The sequence below is a fragment of the Solenopsis invicta genome, chromosome 3 (genome assembly GCF_016802725.1).
Source record: "Solenopsis invicta isolate M01_SB chromosome 3, UNIL_Sinv_3.0, whole genome shotgun sequence".
NCBI lineage: Eukaryota > Metazoa > Arthropoda > Insecta > Hymenoptera > Formicidae > Solenopsis > Solenopsis invicta.
The window spans coordinates 16,339,801-16,362,832 of NC_052666.1; the positions used below are offsets into that span (position 1 = coordinate 16,339,801).

The 23,032-nt window shown below is 41.0% G+C and overlaps 1 long non-coding RNA gene across 2 annotated transcripts; it reads left to right on the forward strand.

Moving 5' to 3' along the window:
* Nucleotides 1-212: 212 nt before the first annotated feature.
* Nucleotides 213-1,011, forward strand: LOC120357113. 2 transcript variants are annotated; one of them, XR_005574330.1, is made up of 2 exons: nucleotides 213-713; nucleotides 793-1,011. It is a non-coding gene; the product is annotated as an uncharacterized LOC120357113 (long non-coding RNA). The 2 variants fall into 2 exon arrangements; XR_005574329.1 differs by having other exon boundaries at nucleotides 214-713; nucleotides 840-1,011.
* Nucleotides 1,012-23,032: the final 22,021 nt, after the last annotated feature.

A 23,032-nucleotide genomic window follows, 5' to 3' on the forward strand; every position in this document is an offset into this window, starting at 1 on the left:
TGAGAAGTCACCACTTTCTACATACTCGCAGTTCATGATTAATGAAACGACTAGAGCTTATTGGTCGTTACGTTAATCATGAAGTGTAAGTATGTAGAAAGATACGCTTCTCATTGGCTAGCCGTCTTACGATGCGCAAGAGCATACCCTTGTCTTTCTACCATGGTCGAATGTACACCCAGCGATTTTGATTCTGTCCATGGGGAAATTTTCCAAACTAAGAAGTCACCATCCTTCTACGTACTCGCAATTCATGATTAACGTAACGTCAGGCTTACGATCGATCCCGGCCGCTTACGACCGCATTTGACACAATTTGACATGAGGTTAAGTAATTTGACATGAGGTTAAATAATTTGAGATTTGCGACTTAAATTCACTGGGCAAGAAGATACTGACGAAATCTCAGATCTGGCTGCAGTGCAACAAGTGTAAATACACCACGCATCATGATTCCTTTATGATGCAATTTTTTTATTATAATTCTTTTCCTTAAATTATATTTAATGAAAGTATGCATTATTCAAACAACGACGGTTGTTTACGAAGTAACATACGATTAAAAGGAATAACAATTAGCAATATAAATAAAATTGAAAGAGCGAAACTGCGATTTTTCCAACAGTGAGTCAATTGACATCGATGTATTGTCAACATGACACAGCTTTGATCAGCAAAATAAACATCATTGCGAGTGTCATGCGGAAATTCAAGTATGACGAATAAAGTTACTTCATTTATAACATTAGAATTATAATAAATTTCTGTATATTACACTGAGTTTTTCAACAGTTAAAGCAACCAAATGTAATACTAAAGTGCCTTTGATTTTTGCACAGTTAATCAAACCAGGCACCGGCACGGACCAGTATCCAGTGTGTTGTTCGTTGGTGATGTCATATTTTCTGAAAAATATAATTTGTAATTAATAAATAATTATATCCATTGTTAATGAATTAATTTTGTTAAATAGAAAAATTTGTTATAATAAATTTATCCGTTGATTCTAAATAAAGCTAAATTATTTATATATAAAAAATAACTTTACAATAAATTTTTTAATTTATTAATTGTTAAATTAAGATGATATAAAGAAAATAATTTAATTACTATATAATTAAATTATAACAAGTTTCTAAATGAAGCTAAGAGAAAAGAGTTATGTAATTTTGACTATGTATATTTATTCTTATCTTTTAACATTTCATGCATAATGTTTTACAATATTAATTTTATAATCTTCGATATAGTATTCTAATTAAAAGTTGTAGTAAATTTTAATATTATAATATTTTTTATCATATTATGTCATTTCTTATAAATTTATTTATTGTTAATATAAAAATATAATATGCATAACACTTGCCATTTTTGAAGCTTCAACAATTAAGAGAATAATAAATAAAGCATTATTTCTTTAATATAAATTGCCGGTATATTTATTGGCGAAGAAAAACATCCATATTTCTAGCATCAGAATAAATTCCACCCAGTCACCAATATTGTTAGGTAAAATCATTTTTCTTGATAGTAATTAGTATCTTGATATATGTATGGCGTAATGTCTGAAATTAGTAACATCTCAAGTTAAAGCAATCAAATGTAATACAAAAGTGTCTTTGATTTTTGCACAGTTAATCAAACACCATCGTCAATATTCGATCCTTCTGTCTCGTTCCAAGGCATCTCTACCAGTTCTAGACTTCCATCCTCTTTCAAGGTTATCCATTTTCTACTTTCGCTCTTCACTTCCATTTTCTGCTCAAGATCCAAGTCCAATCTTATCATCTTCCTCAAGTTTTCAATATTAGCCGTGTCAATCGGCTGCAGAACATACATTTGTTCTGGGGACAACGTGGAAACACCTTTCGTAAGAAAAAATTCCTTTTTAAGACAGATTTACAGTAATGTATTAACTAATCAGTAAATAATACCTACTCGCTGGTAATGTAGCGGAAGCATATAGATGATTTGATAACAATTTGATAAATCCAACAGTGGTAGTGGGGTGGATTGAGTAATAGGAAAAACTGACTGAATCGGCTCCAAAAGTGTTACCTCCATCGCTTTATCATCCTTGATAACGATGTCAGAATTATTTGTAACGTATCAACAGTGTCACTTATAATTATAAAAATTGTAACAGATAGCAAGAATGCATCTGAACAATTTCTCTTGGATTTAACGCTACTCAACCTGTTTCATTCTCCTTGTTCTCCATTCACTTTGTTGTAACTATGTCTTTCACTTTCCTCCTAGCTCTCGAAGATGTGTTCGTCAGCTGCCCTTTCCTCGTTATGATCTTTCATGCGATGCATCATAAAGGAATCATGATGCGTGGTGTATTTACACTTGTTGCACTGCAGCCAGATCTGAGATTTCGTCAGTATCTTCTTGCCCAGTGAATTCAAGTCGCAAATCTCAAATTATTTAACCTCATGTCAAATTACTTAACCTCATGTCAAATTGTGTTAAATGCGGTCGTAAGCGGCCGGGATCTATCGTAAGCCTGACGTTACGTTAATCATGAATTGCGAGTATGTAGAAGGATGGTGACTTCTTAGTTTGGAAAATTTCCCCATGGACAGAATCAAAGTCGCTGGGTGTACAATGCGTTGCATTGATGCCTGGGGTACCGATTTTAGGGACTACGTTTCTTTCTTGGTTATTTTTACGTTCATGACCGAATGCTGCGGTAATCGTTGACGCAGCATTCGGTCATGAATGTAAAAATAACAAAGAAAGAAACGTGGTCCCTAAAATCGGTATAATATCACAGGCATCAATGCAACGCACTGTACACCCAGCGTCATTAATTCTGTTCCTCAGAAAACTTTCCAAAATGAGAAGTCTCCATCTTTTTTCATACTCGCACTTCTTGATTAATGAAACGAGTAGAGCTTATTGGTCTTTACGTTAATCATGAACTGTAAATATGTAGAAAGATAGCGACTTCTCAGTTTGGAAAATTGTCCGAAGGACAGAATTGATAACGCTGGGTGTACATGTAGAATATAAATATTATTTATCGAATATTCTTCATAAAATATATGAATCTTCATACATTTATGCATACCTTATCTCATCTAAAATAATTAAGTTGCGACTTAAAGGTCTCGCAGTTTCCGTGGGTCCTTCCTGTACTGCCATATTGAATGTGTTTCTTCTCGAAGCATTATTTTCTATTGATTCGCTGACTGGTAGATTTTCGGAAACTTGTATATTTTTTTTAGTACGATTACTGAAGGTTATTGGAACATTGGTTGGCGTTTCATTAGACTGGCTGCTTAAGACCACTGGACCGTAGGTTGGTGTTTCATAAGACTGGGATTGCACGTAGCTCGTTGTCGATGTGGCGATCACTGGCAAAACAGTTCCTGGCTGAGCTTGCATGAAAGAATTTCCACTTGGACAAAATGGTCCTTCCGTATAATTTTTTCTATTATCTGTATACTGCGCATATACTAAACTAGATAAATTATTTGAATTGTTTACTGATGTAGATGGGACAGCATTTGGTTGAAACGTTTGTAGAGGAGCGTAATGAAATCGTTCTTTGTCCACGTTAACATTTGACGGAGCTAAAGTTGTATGCTTTTCACAAGCGGAATGAACACCAGGTTTGGAAGAACCTTGTCCTTTATCCGAACACGACGATTCTGTTTCGGAAGAACAGGATTCAGAATTTTCCGAGTCCCTCGCTGTGTCGTTAGCTTGCATTTTTTTTTTTTATATCGACGATATCATGGCTTAGCACCTGTTCCATAGACTGTTCATCACATTTTTTAGATCTTTTATATTTGTCAGAATCACTTGAAGTGCGTTTGTACCGTCTGGGCGGTTTTATAGGTCGCTTTGGACGCTGTGTACTACTGAAATAACAATTTTATTACAATAATATTTTAGTTGCATTGTATACATAAATAATATAAAAAAATATAACAATTAAATTGTCAATAAAGTTTGTAATAAGACTTCATGGTTTACGTTACTGATTTTACGTAAACGAAATGAGTACATGCAATTATGAAATATTCAAATTTTTAGCATTACCCGGGAAACAATTTTTTATATATGATTATACATAATTATATATAGAAAATATGGCCATATATATTAAAATATATATAATTATATACAATGATATGTAATAATGCAAGGTTTGGTATATAATTATATATACTTTTGAATAATCATATATAATTGTATATAATTATCATATAATTGTCATATATATTTATATATATACAAATTATATATATATATATATAAATTATATATATTTATATATAATTACATATGATTATATGTATAATAAAATATGTCCATACGTATTAAAATAGATATAATTATACGTATTTTGTATATATTATAATTACTTGTAATTATGCATCCTTTATATATAAATACATATTATATAATTATATATAAACAAATTTTTTTCCGGGTACATTCGTAAATCAATTCTTTTGTACAATTTATAAACTTATTTTATAATATATCAAAGACGCAAATAAATGTTAATGTATGTTAAACATTTCTTAAAATTAAAATTTTCATAGAAAGCAATATTAGCAAATTTCTAAGTGACATAAATGTAAAGAATGCAAATTTAGTATAGTAAAAATATATGAACAATTTTGCAGAAAGCGATCATGTGAAAGTAACAAACTGCGTATTTATACCAGACTAGTAAGGAACCAAATAAGACCTTATTGAAATAACAAACAAACCTTAATTCCCATAAATGTTTCAGCGATTACATCGTATCCATTTTGAAGAAAAACGTTGAAGTAAATGTCACGCTTATTCATAATAATGATTACAATAATAATATAAATAACGAATAATATAAACAACGAATGTAGTATCGACCACAATCATAAAAGTGTGGCAATAATATGTTCTTGTGCCGATGTCTCATTTACCTCATCTTCACTTGTATCCAAATTTGTAGAAGAAATTCCATTTTCCAAAGGCACTTTAAAACATTTTGCTTTGACATTTTTAAGGAAAACTGTGATGTATTCATCAGAAAGTTCGGAGCATTTAAATATACCAATTGACGAAGAACTTATACCAATATCATAAAATTCACAAACAGAACTAAATACTTTTACTACAAGATAATGGTCTTTACCATTTGATAGAATGTTCACGACATTGCACACTCTTGAATCATGTAAAATACAATAATTGTTACGTTGAGACTGATCAAGAAAGAATTCAGGAGTTTTCACGCTTTTATATTGATGGTAATTCATTAAGGGAATATTATCCGAAGGAAGTGGACCGTCTTGGTGCTTGCCCGATATTTTAATATTAATGTCATTAATCGGAATGTTTCGTCGCGATATATTATCTTCTTCTGCTCGTCTTAATGCGATTTGTTGCAATTGAAGATGAGGTTTTCTATATAGTTTTCGGAAATACATCATATTATTTTCATAAGTAAACGCCGAATGTAAATCCAAAGGACCGAATTGGCTAACATCTTCAATAAGATGTAACAGACCATGAATGTTATACGACATAAACGTGGGGCCATATATCAAAACACATCTTTCAACAAATTTTTCAATTGCCAACTTCGCAAATTGTAATTGATGACTTGAAACAGATGCGGATACAAGAATTCTCAATGCTGCGTGTAAAAGTAAAAAGTGGACGTAAGCAGATTTTTTAAAAATATCTTTCAGTATTACGACACCCGTATACAAAAGAATTTGACGATATTCAGTTGCTTTAAATTTATGATAGTCCTGAATAGATGTGGGGCGTCGTGCAAATTCACGAGGGCAATATGCTGCAATTATTTGTAATCTTTTTGTTAATAAACAGTTGGCGAGCTAAAAATTTTTTTTTTTTTTTTGTGTATTTTCCAGTTACCCAAGTAGTAAGTAACTTCTTCATTATACCTAAACATACGAGATGCATATAATCAAAAGTAACGTCCGATACGAGACCAAGTGGCAAACGTGCTATTGGGCTATATCCATTCTTATGGTGATCCTCATCAGTACAATTAGCATATTCATCATTAGATCTACGAACATGATCAATGCCGGGAAAAATCATAAATTTGTCATATCGCGAACCTGTTACTTTACATTTTGAGCATGGGACAGAATACATATGACTCTTATGATTCAAAATAAATGCTCTCGCTGGGGCAGCAATAAAGCATCTTAAACGAATGGGTATTTTCTTGTTTTGAAATTTCACTCCACCACTTTGTGTTACATCGTTGAAATCATTGACAAAAGTATCAAAAAACTGATTAGCGCTGTGAGGTTTTGACGGTCCTTTATAAATGCCAATTACTTCCGGCATACTTCTAGGTATGTTGGCAATTCGGCATTGAATGGGCCAAATTTGACTTTTTCCATGTGTACCTAGTTGCGCACCATCGGTGTTGATGTCAATTTCTAGTATAGTAGGTATTAATTGTGGATGAGTAAGTGTCAGTGTTCGTAACAAAGCTTGTTCAACACCAATGTGCAGATATTCACCGGGGCTTACTTTTATTAATAAATTGAGTAAAACGCGTGGGGTACATAATAATGTTCTTATATCTTTCGGTAAATAAGATAAACATTCGTGCATTCTAATGACACTGAGAATACGATTTCCCTGAACATGATTAACATCAAAAAGTGCTTCTGCTAATTTATTCTGATATTCTTTTTTACTATCTACAATGAAATTGATAGATCTACATGGGACAGTATTGTTAATAGAATCAGAATTTTCTATCATAATAGATTCGTATTCTTTCGTGATAGAATTAATGGAAGAAGCATCTTGGAAATTATCCTGTTGGAAAATGGAATCCGTATTAATATTGTGTAGTAAGCATGGACATGATGATTGAATCAATGATGTGATTCCCTGAACTATTGTATTCGTTTGCGTAACACTTTTATTAGTCAACGTTTTTCTTGCGTTCTTCAAAGACGTTAAAACTTTCCTTGCATGTCGCTTGGACCAATGATGCGGAAGCTTGTAAGCTCTGTGGTATAAGTCTTTCTTTTCTTGTTCGTCGATTTTTACTGCGTCGTATAAAGATATTTATTGGGTGAATTAAATTTATTTGAAAAAGTTAGGAATTAAATTTATAAAACAAAGCAGTACAGTGAAATATGGAAAAAAATTCACCAAATTTCAAATTACAATAACTTGATAAATAGTAATGATAAAAAGTTTTTTAAAACATGATTTTGAAAGTTTCAGATTTCATATATTATTTTCTTTTTTCAAAGATCTTTTTATCATTATTATTTACCAAGTTATTGTTATTTGAAATTTGTCGATAATAATTTGATAATAACATAGATAATAAAAATATTATCCAATAAGGGAACATTCCGTGTAAAATTCTAATTTTAATGAAACTACATATAGGTTACATAAAGATATGAATTTAGAAAATCAGTTGTTGTCCAAAACTTTTAAAGAGGTAAAATCATTCTTCTTGTGTAAAGCGATTTTTAGTTTTTTTTTTGTTATACCTCAAAAACTATTCAAGATATCAAAAAATGTTTTATACAAAAAATAATAAAATTACCTCTATTCATTCTTGTCAATATTTTTTTTAAATATTTTAAAAAAATTTTTCAAAAATTATTTTTATAAAATATTATTACCTGGAATGAATAGAAATAATTTTATTGTAAAACTCTTGTATAAAACATCTTTGATATCTTAAATAATTTTTTAAATTAACAAAAAATCGCTTTATATGAAAAGGGTGATATACCCTTTAAAACTGTTTTTGGATAGCAATTAATATTTTCTGAATTCATTTATTTATGTTACTTATACATACATAAAGTTTCATATTAAAATTATAATTTTACACTTTGGAATGTTTACTTGTACAAGGTAAGCCATTTGAATCTATCACCCCAAATATTTCCGTTTCCTTGCATTTTACAAGAAAATGTTTCAGACAAAAGTTGTATGGTTTTAAGGAGGTCATAAGATGGTGTCATTAATTTGACCTAGTTGAATAGTTGCTTGAAGGTCACGTGAAGGACACCTCCAATTTTTTAAATGGGACTACCTACTTTTTATTACATATTCTTGTAGTTTATTTTGAGACCTTTCCAAAACACTAAGAAAGGTAATTTTCGTTGAGTACTTTCTGAGTTGTGAGGCTTCAAAGTTACGTTGTACTGTAACTTTCAAGCGTCATAACTGGGAAAATCTTTAACAAAAATAAACTTATTTATAGTGTTTTGGAAAGCTCTCGAAATCGACTACAAGAAAATGCAAAAAAAAATAGAATGTTAGGGAAGTACTGATACCCTTTAATTAGGGAACTACCGATACTCTAACATTGTATCTCTTATTGCATATTTTTGTAGTTTATTTCGAGTTTTTTCCAAAGCACTACAAAAAAGTTTATTTTTGTTAAGTACTTTCCGAGTTGTGACGCTTAAAAGTTACAGCACACCGTAGCTTTCAAGATTCACAACTCAAAAAGTACTCAACGAAAATAAACTTTCTTGTAGTGTTTTGGAAAGGTCTCAAGATAAACTACAAGAATATGTAATAAAAAGTAGGTAGTCCCATTAAAAAAATTGGAGGTGTCCTTCACGTGACCTTCAAGCAACTATTCAAGGTCAAATTAATGACACCGTCTTATGACCCCCTTGAAACCATACAACTTTTGTCTGAAACATTTTCTTGTAAAATGCAAGGAAATGGAAATATTTGGGGTGATAGATTCAAATGGCTCACCCTGTATTACTTACAATAATATTACAACGTTTACTACGTTGTAATATTATTTAAACCTTGAAGTCCGTGGCTTAGTGACATAAAGTGTTATACAAAATTTCAGAGGAAAATTAATTTGTATATATATATATATAATAAAAATTAACAAAATGTCGATGATATTTCCATAATATTTTAAATATTTTATTCAATTAATACTCTCGAGTTTCTATGAATTATTAATGAAATTCTAATTAAATTTTTATATAATTTTGATTTTAATAAAATTTCTCGACACTACAAAAACATTTTGTAATTAATATGACATGCTAGTGGATATAATATAAGAATACTTATAGAATAAACTTTCTGTAAAATTATCATTATAAAGGTCCGAATTCATAGACATTTTTCAGATCTCAAGTTTATCTTTGTCTAGCGTATGAGTGTTAAACATAATGCGGAAGACAAAGACAGACTGACTGAAATCTAAAAACTTCGGACCTAAATCTGAACGAAATTTACATGAAAAAACACTGATCCTGAAATAACTTCCTGAAAACTTCAATTCATATACTTACGGCATGATAGAGTACGAGTGACGTAGCTTTTTCAGTGTTATTCGACAATGAAGAGAAATGTTTGTTCGCGTTTTTTCAAGAGAGACAAGGACGGAAGACAACGAAAAAGATGGCAAAAACGTATTCTAACATAAAAAAGAAAACTAATTTTGTATAATACACTACTAAAAAAAAAATAGGGAACACTTTCCAGACACCAAAAATTAGGCTATTTTCAAATGACTAACTCGGTGAAAAATTATCGTAGGTAAAAAATAAAAAAAGCATTTTGAAGCTTGAAGATCGAGCTTTAACATTCTACTAGCAGATTTTCAAAATTCTTTTAACTTCCTTGTCTTACGCAGTAAAAAAGCACACCTTGTTTTGTTCGTTAAAATTTTGTATTTTTGACACTTTGCAGATCGACCAACAAATTTTTTTCGAATAATTCAAGTAAAATTTCATAAACTACAACATTTTACTACAAAATGCTTTTTTAAAAATTTCTCTACGATTTTTTTTGACCGAGTTACGCAACTTTGAAGCTAAACCTGCATTTTTTACAAATGATATCCGTACTCCGTGAAAAATCATCGTAGACAAAAAATCAAAAAACCATTTTAAAGCTCGAAGTTTCAGCTTTAACATGCTATTAATGGTTTCCAAAAATTTTCTCAATTTCTTAGTACTATGCCTCAAAAAAGATACACTGTTTTTTCCTTAAAATAACGTATTTTTAACAGCCTGTAGCTCAATAAAAAAATTTTTCTCGACAAATCCAATGCAAGTGCCATAAAGTATGACATTTTCTCTACAAAATGCTTTGTTTAAAATTTTTTCTATGATTTTTTTTGACCGAGTTACAAGACTTTGAAAATATACATTTTTTACAGTACATTTTTCCGAAAAATGACGTCTACCGCCGACATTAGCATTACCCAATGTGCACCACGTGGAAGTTGTCGGTCGGATTTTTGCACATCGTGTGTGTGTGTGTGTGCGTGTGCGTGTGCGTGTGTGTGTGTATGTATCACAGCAGAGATAAGGACCCTGCAGTTCGTCACTTCTGCAGTATTTAATAACTCCAACCCTCTCTGCTATATATGTGTGTGTGTGTGTGTGTGTGTGTATGCGTGTGCGCGCATGAGTGTTCAATAGTGTGTATTTCCTCCTCTCTGATCAATTACTACTTGCAAGCGTTCTCGCATATTTATACATCTTGCAATACGATCATTCGGAATATTGTGCCAAATTTCCGTTAAAATTTCTCCCAATTCTTTTAAATTTCGCGGCTGTTCCTTGCGACGCTTTAATCGTCGTTTCATCCTAAATGTGCTCCATTGGATTTAAGTCCGGGCTATTGGTGGGATGATTTAACAGTCTAATTGCGTGTCGTTGAAAAAAACGTCGCGTTATATTCGCCGTATGAGGTCGAGCGTTGTCCTGCATAAAAATAAAGTTCCGACAGGTTCGATTTAATAGCAAAACGTGTGGTCGTAGAATATCGTTGATATAATGAACACCCGTCATTGCCGGAGGTGGCAGGATCACTAGATCACTTCGTCTTGTAAGTGATATACATCCCCACACCATCACGGAACCGCCGTTGTAGGATCGTATTGGCATAACGCAACGTCGATCATAGCGTTCATTTCGTCGATGCCAAGTACGTATACGAGCATCATTGCCATAAAGGCAAAAACGTGATTCGTCGGAGAAATATACATTTCTCCAATCCCTAGCGGTCCAATTTATGTGATCGCGCGCAAATTGATAACGTACACCCAAGGACTTTGATTCTGTCCATGGGGAAATTTTTTATACTGAGAAGTCCCTATCTTTCTACATACTTACAGTTCATGATTAACGTAACGACCAATAAGCTCTAATTGTTTCATTAATCATGAACTGCAAATATGTAGAAAGTGGTGACTTCTCAGTTTGAAAAATTTCCCCATGGACAGAATCGCCCGTAGAGTCCCTAGAAGTAGAGAGTCTGGACATCTCGGGGTTCCACGTGATTGGATGCACGTGATTGTGCACCTAAAATAGCAGCACCAATACGGATCTCTGTTTAATCCTCTTTAGCCAATGCGATAACAGCATACAACACGTTCAAGTGCATACAATGATAAACATACACACACATAAAGCTCACGTACACCCAAGGACTTTGATTCTGTCCATGGGGAAATTTTCCAAACTAAGAAGTCACCACTTTCTACATATTTGCAGTTCATGATTAATGAAACGACTAGAGCTTATTGGTCGTTGCGTTAATCATGAACTGTAAGTATGTAGAAAGATAGCGACTTCTCAGTTTGGAAAATTTCCCCATGGACAGAATCAAAGTCCTTGGATGTACATACACTGACATATTCATCACCGACATTTTAGGGGCAGATGTCCAGACTCTCTACTTCTAGGGACTCTAGCTCCCCGATCTTTGCCGCGCTACCTAGAAACACGTATGTACACCCAAGGACTTTGATTCTGTCCATGGGGAAATTTTCTAAACTAAGAAGTCACCACTTTCTATATACTCGCAGTTCATGATTAATAAAACGACTAGAGCTTATTGGTCGTTACGTTAATCATGAACTGTAAGTATGTAGAAATATAGCGACTTCTCAGTTTGAAAGTGTCAAAGTTAATAAATAATGTATCTAATCTTAGATTTTTTAATGTTTCTTGAATCATTGTAGGAATCATATTTCTCATTTTTAATTTATTTTCTAATTTAAAAAAATGAAAAAAGTTTAGGTTACAATGCAATTAACTAATAACTTACCCAATAAATGGTACAGAAATGTGTTTCTCCTTTACGCTTTTATATTTGGTTAATTTACAACCATTTATAAAACAATATACTATCATTGTATTATATCACTCAATCGCACAAATTTATTACTGTCGCGTATAAAAGCCACACACTACACCATATGTTATTTTATACTTGAAATCATCGCTTAGGAGATGATGGCGCTGTAGATGTTTCTTACAGCCTAAAAGAGCCAACCAGCAGTCCATATTTATATAGTCAAAGGGAGGGACACTATTTCTGCCGGTGCGTATGTACAGTCATGAGCTAAAAGGTTGCAACACTTTTTTATCAGTGAGTTTCGGAATGCAGTCTGATCACCGAGCGATTGGTTCTTTATTTATGAATCTAACCATCAATTAATGTTCATCCGCTCTATGAGCAAACTATGTTCCAAAACTCATCGAAAAAAAAGTGTTGCAACCTTTTAGCTCATGACTATACAGTCGTGAGCTAAAAGGTTGTAACACATTTTTTTCGATAGTTTTTGGAATGTAGACTTGCTCATTGATCGGCGAACGTAATTGGTTGGCTCCATAGGTAAGAACCAATTACATTCGCCGTTTGATGAGCAAGTCTACATTTCAAAAAACCTTCGAAGAAAATGTGTTGCAACCTTTTAGCTCACGACTATACGCACACCGACGGAATCGGTATCCTTCCGCGCGCGACACGCGGCTTCTACACATAAACGCGAAGCGCCCACATACATACGTATTATGCTCAATGCACACAGCACGCGTCAACGCGTTACGCGTAGTGAGGTAGCCAATCATTTTTTCGTTTTTATGGAAAGAAATAAGAAAGCAAAAGAATGATTGGCTATCCGCCACGCGTAACGCGTTGACGCGTCCTGTGTGCATTGAGCCTTAGTCTTCCCTTTCCATATGCTACTAGTGTGGCTGCTAAAAGTCGAAAATGCATTGTTGACACTGGGCCATTTTAAATTTTCACTAGTTTTATGAAACACACAACGACAAATGATGTACATTCATAATAAGAGTAAAAAAGTAGGTTAGGCGATGCATGCGCAAGTATGCTTTGCTTCAGTTGGTCGCTTAGGTACTGGCGTTTCCGTGCACTTCTCTCACTCAATAATAATGCACATTATTGTCAACTAAATGCTGAAAACTTTTCAGCAATTATTATTATTATAGTAGAGTTACTATTCGGTTGCCGACATGTTGCTCACAACTTAGAATAAAAGTAATACTCGCATGTTTCTGTTAACTTTATATTACCATTCGGTTGCCGACACGTTGCTCACAACTCATGAATGATAATCGTTGTTCACATATTGCTATCAGATTGTTATAAACATTGGTTGCAACAATTGTTCTACCGTTGTTTGACAATAAAACTCAGCATATTAATACTGAATTAACAAAAACATTTTTGTTTCATTAAATTATAGGCAACATAATAGCAACTGACGAGCAACTTAATTTCTGCAATTATTTGATTTAGATTGAGTATTCACGTTTAGCTATCTGGGAATAATTGAAGCGTCAAATATTCCACCATCGCTATTTCCTCCATAGGCTCCAATATCTATTAACTTAAATCTATAAAGATGATCACAAATAGCTAACAAAATTATACTAAAAAACTTTTTATAATTAAAATAGCAACTGCCAGAATTTGATGGGCATTTTATTTTAACATGTTTGCCGTCTATTGCCCCAAAACAATTGGGCATTTGCCATGGGGTGGGTGCCGATAGCGCATATCCCGATAGCCCACCAACCAATCATATTGACTCATCTAACCCAACTTACGGAAAATCTCTAGGCATCTGCCATTGTGAGTGGTTTGTGTGCTATCGGGATGTGCGCTATCGGGACCCATCCTTTGCCATGTATTCCAAAATCCGTCAACGATATATTTCCATTGTTCTTGCGTTGGGATTGCTAAATGTAAAGAACTTAAAACATTAGAAATGACGTCGCAAACTTCTTTTATTATATTTCTCACTGTGGATTGACCAGCACGAAAAGAGAATGCAATAGAATTTATTGACTCTCCAGTCACAAAATACCTGTAAATTAATAAAATTATCAAAAGTATTTACATTATTGAAACATACCCATAGCAAGTTGTGCGCACACTGTACGCGCAAAGTAGCAGTAAATTCGAGTAGATAGTGACAGCATAGATTTCTGTGTTGACAATATAAATTCAGGATCTATCAACAAAGTCTGTTGTCAAATCAAAATAAAATAAAGTCTGCTGGCCATGCTTTTATTTTTGACAGCAGTTTGTCAACAGCATTAAATAGTATGTACATACACTATATGCAATATGTTAATTGTCATATTGTCTTGGAAAGTTAATAGTATGCTCTGCATGAAATCTGTTTCTGTAGAGACTTCGCTATCTAGTAGATCAGAGCTCGGCAAGAAATGCACATTTCGCCGATTTTCAGTTGACTCCGCCTAGCGCTCGTCCCTTACCTCGACGTCCCGCGCGCAGCCAACGAGCCGCGCGAGGCTCAGGACCGTGTCACCTCGCGACTCGCGACCGTATCGTATCACCGGTCACCGGACCTCGAATACATATTTTTAATAGAGTTGAGCAAAAATTCACTACCTGTGAATTAGTCACTGATAATAAAAATTCATGTTCACGACTTGTGAACAAATATGAAAATTCACTGTGAATAGTGTGAATGAGACTTTTGGCTTTCCGCACTGTCGGGTAGTCACCAAATTAAAAAGTTATACATTAAAATGCGCAATTAAAGATTATTTGCAATGCAAAGTACAAATTAGAATCTAAGATTTATTAAATAAAAGTTTTAGTTTACGTTTTTTATAATATATAATATATATTATATATAATATATATATATATACGAGGTGTGTTCAAAAAGTATCGCGAATTTTGTGTTTTTTCAAAAATTATTTATTTATTCATGAATATCTATTTTGTCCCCTTCAAAGTAATCCCCATGAGATATTATACACTTGTGCCAACGGTTTTTCCAATCTTCGAAGCACTTCAAAAAATCATTTTTTTTTATCTTGTTCAGCTCCTCCTTCGATGCCGTCTTTATCTCGTCAAGCGTAGCGTAACGTCGTCCTTTCATGGGCCTCTTCAGTTTAGGAAACAAGAAAAAGTCACAGGGGGCCAGATCTGGGGAATACGGTGGCTGCGGCATCATTAGTGTGTTGTTTTTGGCCAAAAAGTCGCGCACAAGCAACGATGTGTGAGCAGGGGCGTTATCGTGGTGCAAAAGCCAATTTTTGTTCTTCCACAAATCCGGGCGTTTCTGGCGGATTGCTTCGCGCAAATTGCGCATAACTTGCAGGTAATATTCCTTATTGACCGTTCTACCCTGTGGCAAGAACTCATGATGCACCACGCCCCTGCAATCGAAGAAAACTGTCAGCAAAACTTTCACATTCGACCGAACTTGGCGCGCTTTTTTCGGTCTTGGTTCGTGCGGCAGCTTCCATTGAGATGATTGAGCTTTGGTTTCCACGTCATAACCATAAACCCACGATTCGTCACCAGTTATGACCCTCTGGAGCAAATTTGGGTCGTCGCGGACAGAGTCCAACATCTCATTAGCAATGTTCATGCGATGCTGTTTTTGGTCGCAATTGAGCAATTTTGGTACGAATTTCGCGGCGACCCGTCTCATGCCCAAATCATTGATAAAAATCGAATGGCACGAGCCAATCGATATGTTTAGGTCCTCAGCAACTTCTCTAACGGTGATTCGACGATTGGCCAATACCATTTTCTTCACTTCATTAATTTTTTCGTCTGTTGTTGAAGTGCTCGGGCGTCCGGCACGCTCTTCGTCGTTCACATCTTCTCGGCCTTCTGAGAACATTTTGTACCACCGATAAACGTTGCTTCGGTCCAAGGTAGCTTCTCCGTATGCCACAGTCAACATTCGGAATGCATCCGCGCACTTAATTTCGTTTTTCACACAAAATTTGATACAGGTTCTTTGATCCATTTTTTTGAATAGGTAAAAATCGAAGACGATCCAAAACACGTGCAAGCAAAGCAGCTGTCAACAATTAAGTGAACCATTCAAAATGGCCGAGCTTGTCGGCATAAGTGAGAGACATGAGTACCAACATAACGCCACAAAAAGATCGAAATTCAAATATACGTAACCCGCGAAAATTCAAAATTCGCGATACTTTTTGAACACACCTCGTATATATACCAGGAGACAAGACCGCGCCGGCCTGCAGTCGCTGCCCTGCAGTCCTGGCTGCAGTCCCTTGGTAGGGAGACGCGTGGCGACGCATCACGCTGCACGGATGTACAAGAAATTTCGTGTACGCTCTAGAAGTTCATGGAATTATCTAGATCGGCGTTCTTATATGTAATAGTGGGCCCACAAATGCGCATTCGACGCAACATACTCCCCCCGTTGAGAGAGTATTCGATCAACAAATTCATGTTTCGCAATAAGAGGATTCGGCCTCGTTGTAGATAGGACTCGGCCTTGACAAGAATAGGAGGACTTCGGCCTCGTATAATCGTTTTACCGTGATGATGCTGCACGGTATTATCGCTCGATTGGAAGTGGGCACAGACACTTCACAGATCGCTTCAATAAGCCAGCAATGGTTTTGACGGTGACAGTTCGTGTCATTCCGTCTTCGCCGGGATGAGTTTCCACGACTCTACCCAGAGCCCACTGCATACAGGGAAGGTTTCTCTCCTTGACGAGGACTATTGCTCCGACGTTGATTGTCTCTCCGTCCTTGATCCACTTGCTACGAGCTTGCAATTCGTTAAGGTACTCCAGGCTCCAGCGTGCCCAAAAATCTTGACGCACCTTGGTGATGTGTTGCCAAGTACTTAGACGGTTGGCTGGGACAGACGACAGATTAGGCTCGGGCAGATTGTTCAAAGGCTTGCCGATTAAGCAATGTGCGGGTGTTAGGGTTAAAAGATCGTTAGGATCGGATGAAAGAGCGGAAATGGGTCTAGAATTTAATATTCCTTCGACTTCTACTGTGAAGGTGTTCAATTCTTCGAACGTGAATAAGAATTCACCGACCACTCGTTTGAAATGGTGTTTGAATAGTTTAACGGTTGACTCCCATAACCCACCGAAGTGCGGTGCGACGGGGGGTATGAAATGCCACGTGATTTTATGTTCTATTGAGAATCGATTTATTCGATTCTTATATTCATCCGAATTAAAAAGAACATACAGCTCCTTTAAATGATTATTTGCTCCGACAAAATTTGTTCCGTTATCGGAATAGATGTGTGATGGAATACCTCGTCGAGCTATGAAACGTCGCAGGGCGGCGAGAAACCCGTCGGTGGTCAACTCGCTTACTACTTCTAGGTGTACCGCTTTCATGACCATGCATACGAACACGCAAATATATACCTTAACTCGATTTCTATTTCTGTGCTTTTTCTCTTTGACGTAAAATGGTCCACAAAAATCGATTCCCGTATTAGTGAATGGAAATGCGTCCCTAACTCGTACCTTCGGTAAATCGCTCATTTTATAATTTACGGTATCGGAATTGAATCGAAAGCATCGCATGCATGATCGCACGACCTTACGGACTTGGTTTCGACCGTCGAGCACCCAAAATTTTTGTCTAATTGCGTATAAAATTGTTTGAATACCTGCGTGATAATATCTTTCGTGTGTCGCTTTAATGATGAGGTCAGTAAGGAAGTGACGACTCGGAATTAAGATTGGGTGTTTTTATGAAAAAGTTAATTTTGATTCCTTTAAACGCCCTCCGACACGAATCAAACCACTCTCGTCGATAAACGGGTTTAGTGCTGCTATGTTAATCTTGCTTACTGATCGTTTATTTGAAAGTTCTTTTGACTCACGCGAGAAGCACGAGGATTGAACAATTTTTATTATCCTTAGTTCCGCTTCATCTATCTCCTTTGCCTCTAAACATTGTCCACGATAGGCATTTTTGCGACGAAAGCGAAGACACCACGCTATTACTCGTAATAATTTTGAATATGACGAATATCTATGTAAAATACTGTGATCGTTGGAAGTTAGCGTTAAACAAGCAGTTTTTCGTAATTCCGGTATTTTATTTAGTTTTATAATTTCTTTAGGCCATTCAGTTTCCTTGTCAGTTAACCACGACGGGCCCGAGAACCACGTCGGATTATTTAAGAATACGTTCGGTGTTTGACCCCTCGATAATGCATCGGCTGGATTATCTTGTGATCTAATATATCGCCAGGTTTTAGGGTCAGAGGTGGCCGAGGCCTTGGGAGCTACTGGAGGATGCTCCCCCCACGATATCAAGGTGGGGGAGATCAGAACGGCTCCCAATGGGCTAGGCACTTGCTGGGTTCGCATCCCAGCCAAGGCCGGCAAGGCGGCTCTGGTCGCCCCCCGCGTCAGGGTGGGCTGGTCGAGCTGCCGAGTGGCGCTGCTTCCCCCTCGGGGGTTGCAGTGCCACAAGTGCCTGGCCCAGGGCCACGTCCAGGCCAAGTGCAGCAGTCGGATCGACAGATCCGGCTGCTGCTACAGGTGCGGGGGCCTTGGCCACCTGGCCAAGGCCTGTACAGCCAAGGCGGGCTGCCCGGTTTGCCGTGACGCGGGCAAGCCCGCTGAGCACAGGATCGGTGCTAAGGGGTGCCTGGCGAACAAGCCGCAACGGGCGCCCCTGAGCACCGAGGACCGGAGGGAGGCGGGGTCATCTGTGACACCAGTCCCAACCCCGCCCTCCCCCCCGGTCCCCATGACAGTAGTGGAGGAAGCTCCTCTCCCGCAGAGGAAGAGGAGCCACAGAAACGGAGGCGCGGAGACCCGCGACAACGAGATGGAGGTGGAGGAGCCTCAGGGGACAATCGAAAATGCTCCCTAGGCTCCTCCAGGCCAACCTCAATCACGCCAGGGCTGCGCAAGATATGCTTGCGCAGTGCCTGGCGGAGGGGGGTGGCGGGCTGGCCATCGTCGCCGATCCGTATAGGATCCCCGAGGGCAACCCCAACTGGGTTGGGGACCCTTCGGGGAGGGTGGCGATGGCCAGCCATCACGTGCCGAGCGCTCCGCCGATGATCCCAATATCGGCTGGAGAGGGCTTCGTAATGGTCGAGTACGGACCTATCGACGTCATGGGATGTTACTTCCCCCCTAGACTAAATAGGGGGGAGTACGAGGCGGCCCTAGATGCCATGGAGAGCGAGATTATAGCTCGCTCTCCTAGGCCGGTTGTCGTGGGGGGGGACCTCAACGCCCATGCCGTGGCTTGGGGCTCCCCTCGCACAGACCTTAGGGGCCGCCTCGCCCTGGAGTTTGCGGCGGGGCTCGGCCTGGTCCTGTTGAACAGGGGCCGGGTCAGCACCTTCGTGGGGGCAAGGGGGGAGTCCATCGTTGACGTGACGTGGGCTTCCCCCAACGCCCTTAACAGGGTGAAGGGATGAAGAGTGGAGACGGGCTCTCTGGGGGAATTGTCTGACCACAGACTGATCTCCATGGAGCTCGTCTCCCCCCCCGCGGAGGTGCGCGAGTTACGCCGCCGCGAACGTGATGGACGTCGATGGGTCCTGAGTAAGCTCGACCCAGAAGCCCTCGAGGTCAGCCTCCTAGCATCTACCTGGCCGGGAGGAGAGGCTGACCTCGGAGCCGAGGAGGAGGCGGAGCGCTTATGTGAGATAATGTCGCGCGCATGCGACGCCTCCATGCCCCGCAGCCGACCAATGGCGCGCCGCGCCGCCTATTGGTGGTCCGCGGAGCTCGCGGAACTCAGGCGAGCCACCGTGGCCGCCAGGCGGGCGCACACGCGCGCCAGGCATCGGGGCATGGAGGAAGCGTTGACCAATGCCGCGGCGGTCCTCAGGGATGCCAGAAAGGCCCTGAGGACCGCCGTGGCTCGGGCTAAGGCCGCGACCTGGGAGGAAATGATCTCCGAGCTGGATCGCGACCCGTGGGGCAGGCCTTATCGTATTGTGATGAAAAGGCTTCGCCCATGGGCGCCTCCAGTCTCGGAAACGCTGGACCCCCAGTTGCTCCAAAGGGTGGTGAACACACTGTTCCCCACCCGGGGGAGGGACATCCCGAAAAAATACGGCCCTCCCCCAGGATGGTCGGAGGAACTGGAGGTGTCCAGGCACGAAATGGTCGCGGCCTTTGCCCGTATCAGAAGCAAGAAGGCGAAGGCGCCCGGGCCGGATGGCATTCACGCCAAGATCTGGGCCCGGGCGTCGCCCATCGTAGGGGAGGCACTTCGTGCCATATACACGAAGTGCCTCCGAGAAGGTACGTTCCCCAGGAGGTGGAAGAGGGCCCGGCTTGTCCTCCTTAAAAAGGAGGGCAGACCCGCGGAGAGTCCCTCCGCGTACAGGCCCCTCTGTATGCTGGATGATGCGGGCAAGATTTTTGAGCGAATAATCGCTAACCGCATCATCCGGCATATGGCTCGGAATGGTCCTGAGCTGTCCCCCGAACAATACGGGTTCCGAGAGGCGCGATCGACAATTGACGCAATACGTCAAGTCCGGTCCCTCTCGGAGTCCCTAACGGGGGACGGGATGGTGGCGTTGGCGATATCCTTGGATATCGCCAACGCATTCAATAGTCTCCCATGGGGCGAGGTGGTGGCGGCGCTGAGTGAGCATTTTTGCTTGCCGCCCTACCTCGTCGCCATCGTTCGGGACTATTTCCGAGAGAGGGAGCTGGAGTTCCGCGATAAAGACGGACTCCAGCAGCGGAGGGACGTGTCTTGTGACGTTCCGCAGGGGTCCGTGTTGGGCCCCCTGCTATGGAACGCCGCGTATGACAAAGTGCTCCGCACGGCTCTCCCCCCCGCTGCTATGTCGTAGGCTACGCCGACGACACGTTCATAGTAGCGGGGGGGACCTCCTGGGGAAGAGCAGTCGCGAGTGGCGACTGGGCTGTGGCCTGTGTCGTCGGTGCCATTAAAGGCCTGGGCCTGAGGGTGGCCTCGGAGAAGACAGAGGCCATCTTTTTTCATGATGGCTCTTCCGGGGTACCGCCCCAGGCCTCCGTCCTGGTGGACAACACCCGTGTTCAGGTAGGTGCAACCCTGAAATATCTTGGGTTGCACCTGGACGGTCGCTGGACTTTCGCTGGTCACTTTGACCAGCAGGCCCAGCGGTTGGGCAGGAGGGTGGATGCCCTCAACGGGTTGATGCCCAACCTCCGGGGTCCGAGGGTAGGTGCTAGACGCGCGTATGCCCTCGCGGTCATGTCCGGGGCACTGTATGGAGCCCCGGTGTAGTTCCGCGAGGCGCTGGCCAGCCACCGCATTAAGAAGGTGTTGCACGATGTGCAGCGGCGGCTGGCACGGAGAGTCACGCGCGCGTTCAGCACCGCTCCCAACGCGGCAATCATGGCCCTGGCGGGGCTCCCCCCGGCGGAGTATACGGCCGATGCCCTGGCGTGGACTTACGCCAGGGCAAAAGCCATCCGCCTCGAGGGGGGGGTAGTTACCCCCAGGGCCGCTGCGTTGCTACGGGAGAGGGCCCGTCGGCGGGTGATGAGGGCATGGAAAAGGAGCCTCATTGACAACCCGCCGGCGGCCGGATCTCGGATCTTGGAGGCCGTCCTACCACACCTGGACGATTGGGTGGGCCGCCCGTTTGGCGGCTTGTCCTACAAGACGACACAGGTGCTCATCGGGCATGGCTGCTTCGGTGAGTACCTGTGCAGGATAAGGAAGGAACCGACGACACGGTGCCATCACTGTGGCGCCGCCCGGGACTCCGCGCAGCACACGCTGGAAGAGTGTCCAGCGTGGGAAGGGCTGCGCGGAGTCCTGAGGGCCGAAGTGGGAGATGACCTCACCCTGCCGGCCATCATTGGTCAGATGGTCGGCAGGGAGAGTGCCTGGAAAGCGGTCTCCTCCTTCTGCGAGCAAGTAATGCTGCAGAAGGAGGAGGCCGAGAAGGTGAGAGAGAGGCGGCCGGGGGGACGAATGCCCCCTGGCAACGCCAACAGTGGCAGGGGCGGCAGGGACGAGAGCCATGACCCAACTTGGCTCCCGCCCCGGCCGCCTAGGCGAAGAAAAACTGCCCCCCGTCCTCCGGGCCCTAGTGGCCCTGCTGTACGGAGGCGGAGGGGCAGAAGAGCCGTGGCGGTCGCCCCCACCCTCCCCACCATCTTGGAGGAGAGGGACGATGGCGACCGCCGCGGAAATGACGAAAGGGAGCGACCCTCCTCCCCTGCGGCTGCCGGCCCGGCTTTCGGAACGCGCAGCCGCGGGAGGAGGGCCCCCCGTGCTGCCATTGAGCCCGGCGAGGCGGATCTGACCTAACGGTCCGGGGGGGCGACCGCGCGTTACAACGCGCCATCGCTCCCCCGCAAGCGCCTCGCCGGGGTGAGGGGGAGAGAGGAGGCAATCCTCCCCCCCTCACGTGGGTGAAAACGCCCGCCGCGCCTGACAGATCAGGCGCGAAGGGGCCCGGGATGTCCGGCCGGGGGGCCGGACTCCCGGGCTTTACCCTCCTGTAAACATTCCAAGGGGAAGAGGCGGGGGAGGGCTGGTGTCCCTCTCCCCCGACCTGAGACCGGATTGGTATCACGGCCCTGCCGGGGAACCCTTATCAGGGTGCCCCCGGCGTGCTGAGTCGGCCTCGACCGACTCGGTCCGGGGGGGCTCCGGAAGTATGCTGCACGCGTTCCTGGAGCCTCCCCAGTCAAGGACCAGGGCAGGACACCCGGAGAGGTTTTAGTGGGTATGTCCCCGTCGACACGTTAGTCGGCAGGGAAGAGCCCCACATAACCACCAGGCCTCCCCCGGGGCCTGGGGTATGCGGTAACGCATTTCCTCTCTGTAAACAAAAAAAAAAAAAAAAGGTTTTAGGGTCAGTAATTTCTTGAATCTGAGCAACGCGATTTGACACGTATGTATTCAAAAGGTAAGGTGCTGTGTTCACCCAATGTAAGACTATGGTCGAATCGGTCCACATTATTGTTCTATTAATGGAA